This window comes from Athalia rosae, chromosome 6 (genome assembly GCF_917208135.1).
Source record: "Athalia rosae chromosome 6, iyAthRosa1.1, whole genome shotgun sequence".
In the NCBI taxonomy this organism is placed as follows: Eukaryota; Metazoa; Arthropoda; class Insecta; order Hymenoptera; family Athaliidae; genus Athalia; species Athalia rosae.
Genome location: NC_064031.1, coordinates 2,224,995 through 2,235,656, shown reverse-complemented (window position 1 = coordinate 2,235,656; position 10,662 = coordinate 2,224,995). Strand labels below are relative to the sequence as shown.

The 10,662-nt window shown below is 37.1% G+C and overlaps 1 protein-coding gene across 3 annotated transcripts in view; it reads left to right on the top strand.

The window, feature by feature from the left end:
- Nucleotides 1-2,053: 2,053 nt before the first annotated feature.
- Nucleotides 2,054-10,662, top strand: part of LOC105691725 (mucin-5AC) — a 54,314-nt gene continuing 45,705 nt past the window's right edge. Inside the window, exons 1-2 of one of the 3 annotated variants that reach the window (XM_048656426.1) lie at nucleotides 2,054-2,070; nucleotides 2,492-2,602. The gene's annotated coding sequence lies outside the window, so the exon portion shown is untranslated. Of the gene's footprint in view, nucleotides 2,071-2,363; nucleotides 2,603-10,662 lie in introns of those variants that run through there. The other 2 variants (XM_025745965.2, XM_048656428.1) reach the window with 2 other exon arrangements.

Sequence of the window (10,662 nt, the reverse complement as noted above, 5' to 3'; positions counted from 1 at the left end):
TCAACCCTCAGTAAGGAAAAATGGAGGAACTCTATTTTCTATTTTTGTGAGAGAGGAAAGAAAAAAGAAATTCCGATCAATGAGATTTTGTACGTGATTGGCTTTTTTCGAGAGAAATAGAAAAAAGAAAAAAACTAAAATGGTGCAAATAGTTGCGCTGTGCAGGGGTATCGTTTATTTTCTATTTTCCGGTCACTTCGGAATCCCCTGGAAAGGCAGCTGCGCAACGTCGATTCTTCGAGTCGTGAAGTGAATAAAACCGAAACAATTAGAGACTGGATTATAAAAGTAAAAGAAAAAAAGAAATCCCTGTATTTCGGAAGAAAATTCAAAATGGAAAAACTCAACAGTATCTACGACGCAGTTCGAAAAATGTATCGATGTTGAAAAGGAAGTGAAAAGTAGGAAATGAATTGAATCAAGGAGAAAAAATAATATAAAATAGTGAAGCGTACGGGTGAGATGAGACCATGATCGGAAGAACTTTTTTTTCGAACTTAACTCCGTGAAATACTTATAGACAGAAACGAAGTTGATACCTATAAGTTCAGCAATCAATGAATACAAAAGAACAGAAGTGAAAGAAAGTAAGTTGGACTTGCAGGAGTCGGGGTAAGGAAATCAGGCGATAAAAGGGGTGGGATGAAAGTCAACCCCATGAAAATGAAAATGAAGAAAATAGGAGGGGAAAAAGAAACGAAAAAACAAAAAGTGCCGCACGTATCGAATATCTCCGGTAAATGGAAATCCAAAAGTCTCACGTGCCGAATTCATCCCCCTTTTATTCGTGTGTGTCTGCGTTACACCGATATCCTTGTACCCCGCAGACGGTGGAGGAAAAAAGAGCAGAAGCGACTGCAGCACACCTGCACCTCCTTAGATCGTCGATGCGCGGAAGCTTATTTATTTGTCTATCATATTTTTTGCTCTTCTTCTATTTCATCTAGACTCTGAAGTGGCCAACTTTAGTGGTTAGATACGAAATTCACTTGAATGATTGATCAGCACTCAACGACGTCTACCCGCGAACGGGTGAAGGACGTAAGTTATACCGTCGAAAAGTAGATAAAGTAAAAAGGATAATTTTTTTATTTTACTTTTTACCGTACAGGTGTGTAGTTCGAACTGTTCCGTAGATGAGGAACATAAATGCGAATCCGGTACGTACGATACATTCAAATCGTTCCAACGTTTACCTTGTACCAAATCAAGAAACTAGAAAAAAGGTGGTGGAAAACAAATCGTTGATTTTTTCGCTTTCTTTTTTTTTCGTTTCAAGAAAAATATTCTTCCACTGATTGCGGGGGTTGGCGTGAAACGGTCCAACATTTTTTCGGTAAAAAACAAAAAAAAATTCGTGTTTGTAGAATAAATAAGAAGGAAGGAGTCGACGATCGCGAGGTGTATGCTGTGCAGATGCGGATGCTGTGAAAATTTACCGTTTCTACAGAGAATTTTTAAAGATCTAAACGGTGAGGAGAGATTTATCGCAGATATTACTCTCTCTCTCGGTAGCCGAGAATCGCCTTTTTTTTTTTTTTTTTCTTTCAAAGAGTTGAAGAAATTTAGACGAAACTTTTCACTACACGCAAATAATTACTCCGAAATAACGAATCGTTGGAATTCCGCGGTAACGAGAACGACGATGTAGATATAATAATTCCGATGATCAATCGGACTTTGAGAGAATCAGCTGGTGATCGTCGTCTCGACGAAAATCCTTCGAATATTTCCCATTCACCGGAGAGGAGAATATTCAGTGTAATAAAGCTAATAAAATTATACAGCCGACTCTGCGACTTCACAGGAGGTGTGTAGAGTACAGCTCGTCGTGTGCGGCGTGGGAGTCTTTAAAAGGTGGAAAGGTACATGGAGGATCGGGAAGAGGCGTCGCGACGTAAGATAGGAAAGATATTAGCCGAGTGAAAGAGAGAGAGATGAAGAGAGAGTGATAAGAGTGGGAATTTCGAACCGGCTGGGCGTCGCGCCGCATGAGGTTTCCACGCCGCGGCATTCACTCGTCAGTCTACTCTCGCGTCTCAACCGCGTAGCTCGTTGCCCCTGATAGCGGTATGTAACATCCCTAAAGTTTGACATTCTTCAATGGAAGATATCGCATTCATTGAAACCTGGACATCTTCTCTCCGACGATAATAAGAAAATAATTAAAAAAAATTATTAATCAGACAATTTTATAATACACGAAGTTAAATTAACGAAAGTTCGGCTTAAAACCCAAAATTCAATATTTGCAGAAATTTTTTTTTTTCTCTCTGTCTTTTTTATTCGAGGGTGCAGGTTGAAATTTGAATTTTTTTTATTTTGCACAATTCATCTCGCGTCGTAAGAGAAAAATATATTTTTTTCATCCCTTAGTTTTTCTCATTCTTTTCTTCGTTCGAAATGAAATAATATCGTACAATTATAAATAACAACCTATCAATTATTTAATTAATTAATTAATTAATTAAACTGTGTGACGTGTTTGTAGACTGCGAAAAAGAAATCTACTGAAACATATATATATATATATAAAAGAAGAAAGAGCGAGAAACTAGAGAAAATTTTCTTCCTCTCATTTCACGTTTTCTCATAAGACAAGGTAAGAGTCGGTTGTGTGCCGAGAACAAGATAAATTATTTCATCAACATTCCAGGATATTTTTCATTTTTCTTTTTTGTGCCTTCGTCAGTCTGACCAAATAGAGAGTAATTCAATCTCGTTGGAAAATTTTATAGACCACTTATGAACCTGTACCTCAATTTTTCCATCTTTTTTTTCGCACTCCTCAAAATTTTTGGAACTCAAGTATAACACGAGTCGAACACAATTTTTCACTCCTTCTATCCCTTTTCCTTCATTTTTCATCGTCGTTACAACGTTCTTCTCTCTTTTTTCCCAATCGCATTTATGTCGTACGACAGCAGGCAATTTTAGGGATGAAGTAGATCACACAAGTGTGAGGGTTGGTTGAGTTTGGGAAGCAGGTAGCGTGAAAAAAGAGTCGACTGTTGAATTAAAAAAGAAAAAGAAGATATTCACTCTACCTCAAGACCGGTCGATAAATTTTTCATTTTTTCCCTTTTTTTGAAATTTTTTGTATCGTCGTTTCATTTTGTTTCCTTTTTTTCCCACCCCTCTTTTTTGGTTTTCTTCTTATTTTCTTCGAGCCACTTTTTGTATCGTTCTGTAGTTACCCGCGTAAAGTATAAGGTGGGTAGATGTACGGTAGCAGGGGGTAGTCGAGAGGACCGTAAGGTGACGACGAGGACGACGTGAGAGTGAAAAGTTTTTTGCGGAAAACCTTTACAAGGTGGTGGTTTCTTGAAAACATACAACTACGTAGGTGGCCCCTATACTTCGTCTCGTACTAGAAGAAGAAAGTTATTCCTCAAGAGCCACACATAGAAAACCTACATCTATATATATATATATACCTACACCTGTACGTGGACGCGTTCTTTCGAAGACGAATCGCATGTTATACGAAGCTAGAAATGTGTTTTCCTCGACTTGACGAAATATACAACATCACGATCATCCCTTATTCGTTTCAACTATCAACTTTCTTTTTTCCCTTTTTTTTTTTTTCTCTCCCTCTTCTCCCGTAACTCGCGTGTCGCTTGTAAGGTGACACGTATTTTCATTCGTTGACTGATCTTTTTTATTTTAACCAAAATTTTCGAAAAACCCCACAAACACCGATCATCGTTTCATTGATCGAATGATAATTGTTTGATTGAGATGATTTGGGAAAAAAAAAAATTCTCCATTACCGCGATTCACTCTCCATTTTTACGCGCGCCCCGTATAAGTATCTCGGTGTTTGTGGGTTTCACATTTTCCTTTATATCGCGGGCTTTTCTTCTTCTTTTACCTTTTCTTTTCATTCCTATCTTTTTCACCTCGTTCTATTTTCCCTCTTTCTTCGGCTGTTTGTTGTCGGGAGGCTTTTCTTCCTGCACCTATCACCCCATTGCGAATTTAGAGTATCACTCAGGATAGTTGGGTAACACGTGATGTGGGGATCCACACGAGACGCGTAAAAGATACGCATACATACCCACTTTACATACACGTGCTCACCGTCTACACAGTTGGTTTGCGAGTGTGTGCAAATGGTGGAAGAAATATTGTGAAAAATAAAGTAAAACTTAGAATACATACAGAGGTAGGGGATGGCTCAGAAGTGGGGTTGAAATATTACCTTCTTCAACGAAATAAGTATATACATATCCCCGTATTGCACCTGTATGTACACTTTATATGTTTGTATTTTATACATATATATATATATATATTTCGCATGTATACATACGACATCTGAATATTTTGTTATCACATATTATATAAAACGTGGAGATTGAATCTTTCGATACACATTTTCCGATGATAAGATTTATTTATTTTATGGGACTCGGTTTGTTTTTTTTTTTTTTTTTACCTCTCGTTTTCGTTTTCGAATCATATTTTCAATCCGCCTCGTCCTACGTGAAATCTGTTGGAAAAATTTAATATCTCCGTTCAGTTTGTGGAGGAAGTGGAATTTTGAAAATTTGATCTCGCGGAGGGAAAAATTTTTACTTCAATCTTTGGTCGTAACTTTGGCGAGCCTTTTTCGCCCTCTTTTTTCCTACTACTCTCTTGTTTCGCCGTTAGTTATATGGTAATTTGGTGTTGGACGCCTAAATGTAAAATTCGTGCTGAATTTAGCGCACCCTAATTTCAAGCTTTTGTGCAGGTATACATATAGAAATTTTATCTGCAATTGAATCGGCGATTTTGTCACCACTAATTTTCATGTACCACCTATGTAAAATTGTATCTACTGAATCGAACGTTTTTGGTGGTTACGAAAAGCGTTTGTATCATGTACATATGTAGTAAATATACGTATGTATCTATCTATCTGCTATGTAATTAGTGGTACCTAACTCTATAGTTATATATACGTACGATATATACCCGAAGCATTTCTGCAATCCCTGTTATATAGATTTCTGGATAGAGCTGCAGATTCGATTCCGTTTTATAATTCTGACTAATTGATCGAACTTTATTTATATACCTCGGTACATACCCGTTTATGTAACTACCTTCTAAAGTTCAAAGAGCTGTGGCACTGCAATTTCTGAAGTAGGTTCACAAGTTCAATTTTACAACAGTCAGACATTTTATTCATACATTTTTCGATAGCAGTATAACGTACGTTACCAGTTGAACGCATACAAATGAATTTACACCTATATAGGTATACAGATGACGATGAAAATTATTTTCTTTTTTTTTCACATACAATCGTATCGCTCGCTCGGATTTACCGATTCTCCATCTGCATTAAATAATGATTGGATCAGTTGGATTTTGTCACGTAAAAATCTTCTCGTGAAAATAGCCATTCATTTTCCATGTATATTAATTGCAATAAATAAATTCAACTACGGGTGCAAAATTCGCGAATTGTACACGTAAATCATATCGCGATGGTATTATAAAAAAAAAAAAAATAATATTCAAATAACAAATTCAAAAATTGTTTCAACGTAACGAGAATGGACGAAAATATCATAAACCGTTTTGTTATTTCGTTAACTATTTTTTTAATTTTTTTTTTGAAATCTCTTGGGAAAAGGTAACCTCATTCGAAACCGGTGGCGTTAAATATTCAAATTCTTATCTGTAGGGGTTGGAAAATTATGTATTTATTAATTTTTTTCTGCTTCCAACGATTGATGAACACGTCAAAGGTATTTTAGGGTATGATGGGAAAAAAAAATAACGTGAACGTTCAGCTCAAGTTTTGAAAAAATAACGAGGAGATTGTAATTGCGAATTTTCATCGAGTAGTTCGATTCCGGGCTCGAACAACTTTGCGATGGATGGAATGTGACGTATTACCGTGAAAATGATAAAATACAGTGTGTATTATTTTTTCATTATCATCATTGTTTTATGGACTCATTAGCGTACGGTATACGCGCGAATCGATGAAGAGAAGAGAAAAAAAGCGAAAAGCAAAAAACAAGCTTTTTAGCTTCGTCTACCCATTTTATTCAGTAGCTAATGCGATTTTGCTTTATGTACTTACGGCGATTTTTTTTTCGCAAGTTCCAAAAGCAGTCGAGTCATCGCTTTATGAATTCCAACCTTTCATACGCCACACGTCGGATACAGTATAATCTCGATATTTTCATTTATGCATTAAACAAAGCAGAAGAAAAAAGAAAATTGAAAAAAAGGATGTTATCGGAGAAAATGAAAAGCGTCGAATTACTTCTGAAAAGTTAACGAGGGGAAAAAGAATCGACGATGGATCAATTACTTCGCGATGTATATTTGCATTAATTATAACTGCCAATTTGTTTCGTTCCTCTATTTTCTTTTTTCGTTTGATTTTAATTTTAATTCTTTTATCCCATAACTAATCGTACGCACATGACTCAGGATATTTCAAGTTTTATTTGCCGAGATTGCGAAGAATTATTTGATGGGGATCGTAACGAATTCTTTTTTTTTTTTCTCTTCACGAATTTTCTCTTCCCTCCAACCCTCGCTCGCTCGCCCGAATTCTCTCGTCGAATCGTTCTCCTTTAATAAACTACAGACTGATAGGCCGTAGCAGCAGCAGCATCGGGCTTAGGAGAATCGCAATGACATGAGGATTAAGGATTTATGTCTACCGGAATCGATTTGTTTCGTAACAGAAATTCACCCATTACGTTATACATAGAACACGTGTTTTATATGTACATATATACAAATATATATAAATACACAGGCAGCAGCGTATCGAAATAAAGATTTTTGGACGACTTTGATTTCGTCAAAAGAACCGAACAAATAAACTTAAATGATTAATTCCAGTTAATTGATATCGTTTGGAAAAGGCTAGACGGATAAAATTTCCTAAAAAAGAGAAGAAAAAAAAAAAAAAACTGTACACATAGGTAATAAAATCAATTTTCGAAAGAACAAAAATATTCTATTTTTCACCGTCCTGCGGTACGTACGTCGCGTCACTGGATGTTAAAATATTTTCTATTGTTATAAACGAACGTTCACGACTGTGTGAATATAATCGAGGGATAGAAATATCGCGATGTCAAAATTTTTTATCTCGCAATTCTCATTAGCGTTAATTGTGAGTGGAAACGGAGAATGAGAGAGAAGGCGCAAGGGGGAGGGGAAAAATAGGGTTAAAAAGGAAAGGGGGGGGGGGGGGTGGGGGGCTCGGGTACCTCAGGTCGAGGATATGTAATGCACGCACCTGTAATTAAGAGTTTGGTCGGAGTTTGCGGTGAATACCCGTAAATAAACGCGTTTTACACACGTGTAAATATACAAACAAATATATACGTATTTGTACTAGCCATGTACGTGAATATATAGTAGTTATCATTTAGCTGAGAGACCGCGGGGCGAACATATATATATGTGTATACGTATGTATGTACGTGTATCCCATTTGGATAGTAATTTCCCAGAGAGACCGTTTAAGTATGCCCTATCTATTTCCAACACACCATTGAACTAAAACTATTCCGGAAGCATCGGTAGCCCTCCGCGGTTGGCTTCTGCGGTTTCCGTAACCCAACGCGATCTCTTGCCGCTGCACTTTGCTTTTCCACCACCTAAATATGTGTCTAGTAAATTTCTATATAGACGCCTCGATCGATCCAATTTCTGAAGTATCTTCGCAATACGCGATACAACGTAAATAGAAATCAACCTATATCGTAACGCGATCGTAATTAATGGGAAAATCGTTCGATATTACCTCTCGACTAATTGTCCGAAACTTTATTTTTTTCTCGGCGGACTTCACCGATTTTTACGAACGGAGTGAAGAATTATTTTCTGTATTAAATTTTTTTGAAAAAAAGAAATCGCGTCTTTATCAAAATCCTCGACAAAATCTGTCGTCCAATCTTACCAACTTTACCGAAAATCGATAATGTAGTTTAGAAAGGATCTTGTAGTTTGAGAGCTATATATTCAAGGGATTTTGATTTTTTTTTTAAATTTATCTAATTTTTTTATTTGCAAGTTAAAAATGAAATCCTCCGTGTAATCCCCGTCGTATATAGGAATGTACGTTATAGATATGTACTACATACGTGCGAGATTGACGTGAAACAAAGCTTTTAGTTGCCGTAATACCAGCTGGCAAACCCAATTGATTAGCAGCTTACGTTCCGTATAATAACGTTTTATACTTTTACGTAGGTTGGTATAGCAGTACCGTATAACGTACGCTGTTTTATGTAACATACGGACGACAAATAAAGCAAAATAAATTACTAATTCCATTTGATGAATAAAACACACGCGCTTTCAAAGCTCTACATTCCGCGATAATGCATCTACTTTGTTCATATCCATTTTTTTTCGAGCGAACAAAAAAAGTCTAACAAATCGTGCTCACAGCCAACGATAAATCCACAGCGTAGCGTACACCTAATAGCGTGCAACTCAAAATAAAATCGTTGCGAATATTATTCGGATTATATCCAACCGAAAATTCCTTTTTCATAGAGAGAAGAGAGAAAATTTTTTTTTTTTTATTTTCCTCTGCATCCCTCAAAATAGGGGTTCTCAATCCAGTCGTGGTCGAGAAGGGTTGGGGCCGACGTGGCGCTTGGGTCGTCCCTTTTTATTCCGAAATTTTGAATTTTTTTTCCCCGATTTTCTCGCGCCACACACTTTGGCGCGCTCCGCAGTGATGTGGATCGGAGTGCGGGCGGACGCGTTACCGCGGTGTAGCGGGGGCGGCCGGCCGTACCGCGGGTCTGATCACTGCCCGACTCATTTCGGACTCTTACTACTTAACTTGCGGACTCGACGCCGCCGCCCCGCTCAAGCGGCGATCGCGGGCGGGGGCCAACCAACCGCGCGTTAAAATCACTCGCTGCGGATCGAACGTTTTAATTGAGATTTCTCGATTTGCTTTTCTTTTAACTTCTTTATTTTGATATTTTTCTTCGCAGTTGCGCGTCCGAAAATAGATCCCGCGTCGTTTATATTATTCGGCGCACAGTGCAGACGGGCGGCTCGCGTTTGCGACCGATAGTGAATCATATTTTGAGGGTAGCTAGGGTTTTGCGGAACGATACGATCACGGTTAAGATCGATCACGAGAGCACGTAAGACAGAGGGTGCAACGAAGGGTTATTATCGTGTATCGATTCCCAGCTGGACGTTGTTCGCGGGCTTGTATCTCCTATTTTTTTTTTTCTCCATACACACGACGGTCGGGAAACGGTGAAATAAATGTTATAACCACTAGTGCTTTCCGAGTAGGATTATTATTATCGTTGTTATTATTTCTTCTTATTTCTCATTTTATATCCCACTTCTTTTTTCTTCCTATTTCCCTCTTCTTTATAACCCCGTAATATATCGCGAGCGATGCTATTTCTTCTTCCGGCTGGACTGTCAACCCCTTTTATCGTTATCGTCGTCATTATCGTTGCGATTATTATTATTAATATTATTGTACACTTTGTTTGTTATATGCGATCACATTTTTCGATCTACGTGGATGAGAGAAAAATTTGAAAAAAAAAAAATAACGAAAATTTCCAATCTTTGTACGACGAAAAAAATTATTGAAAAATAGATGAGTGAAAATTGAAAGCAAAGAAAGAAGGAAGAAAATTGTGAAGATACAAAATTGTTACACGACCACTACCGATATCGTTATACATACCGTGTGGATTAAACCCTTGGGTGTTTCGAATTTAGTTATCAGCTTGATTAATTGGTGATTACATGTATATAGTGGAAAGTTCAGGTTAGCCACGTTGTACGGTGTATACCGGAGTGAACTGTCAGTCAAACTATATAATTAATACCTTTTGATATTGAAAATTTAAAGAGGAAATATTGTTTTAGTTATCGTGACTTCGTATACTGCAAATCAAGTGACGGCTCGGTACACAACAAATTTGATTTCGGTGTACGTATATCTATGCCCATGTGATATACGGTTGCACTATGTATGATATATACACCGTATATGTACAGATGTATACAGATATGTATGTGAAATACAGAGTACCGTATACACAGGGCTTGTGGTCAGACAAACTGTCAGTCCGTTTCACCGATTGACCACAGTAGACAGAACTACCAGCAGAATGTGGTCGGTTGGGGTTTTGTAAAAAATATTAGCCGTTTATCCGCGTTTCGTTTAATGCGGGGTGGTTGTGTGGACTACACCACACGACGTTATAGAATACTCATTCATTCGATAATTGATAGTCATTTATATTTGATGTGGAAAAAAAATACATCTATTAGAACTATGTAAAACTATAACACCGGATTTATTTGTTTCATCATCTTATTATTTGGGGAAATAAGATGAAATTAATTTCGTAATCATTTCAGTTTTTACAGCATGAGAATTACATGTCGACGTTTTTACGCGTTAGTCTTATTCGATATAACGTAATTCATTAAAATTTTTATCGTCACGATAAATTTCTAGGATTCTTTTTTTATCGTTCTCGCTTTTTTCTTCATCCTCTCCCGCAATGCGACGTGAAATAAATTCAAGAAATATCTCCACGGAATATCGTACAATTGTTTAAATATTATTACCTTCGTACCATACGTATTTTGGGGCAACATAAATCATTACCGTTATTTTTTTGAATA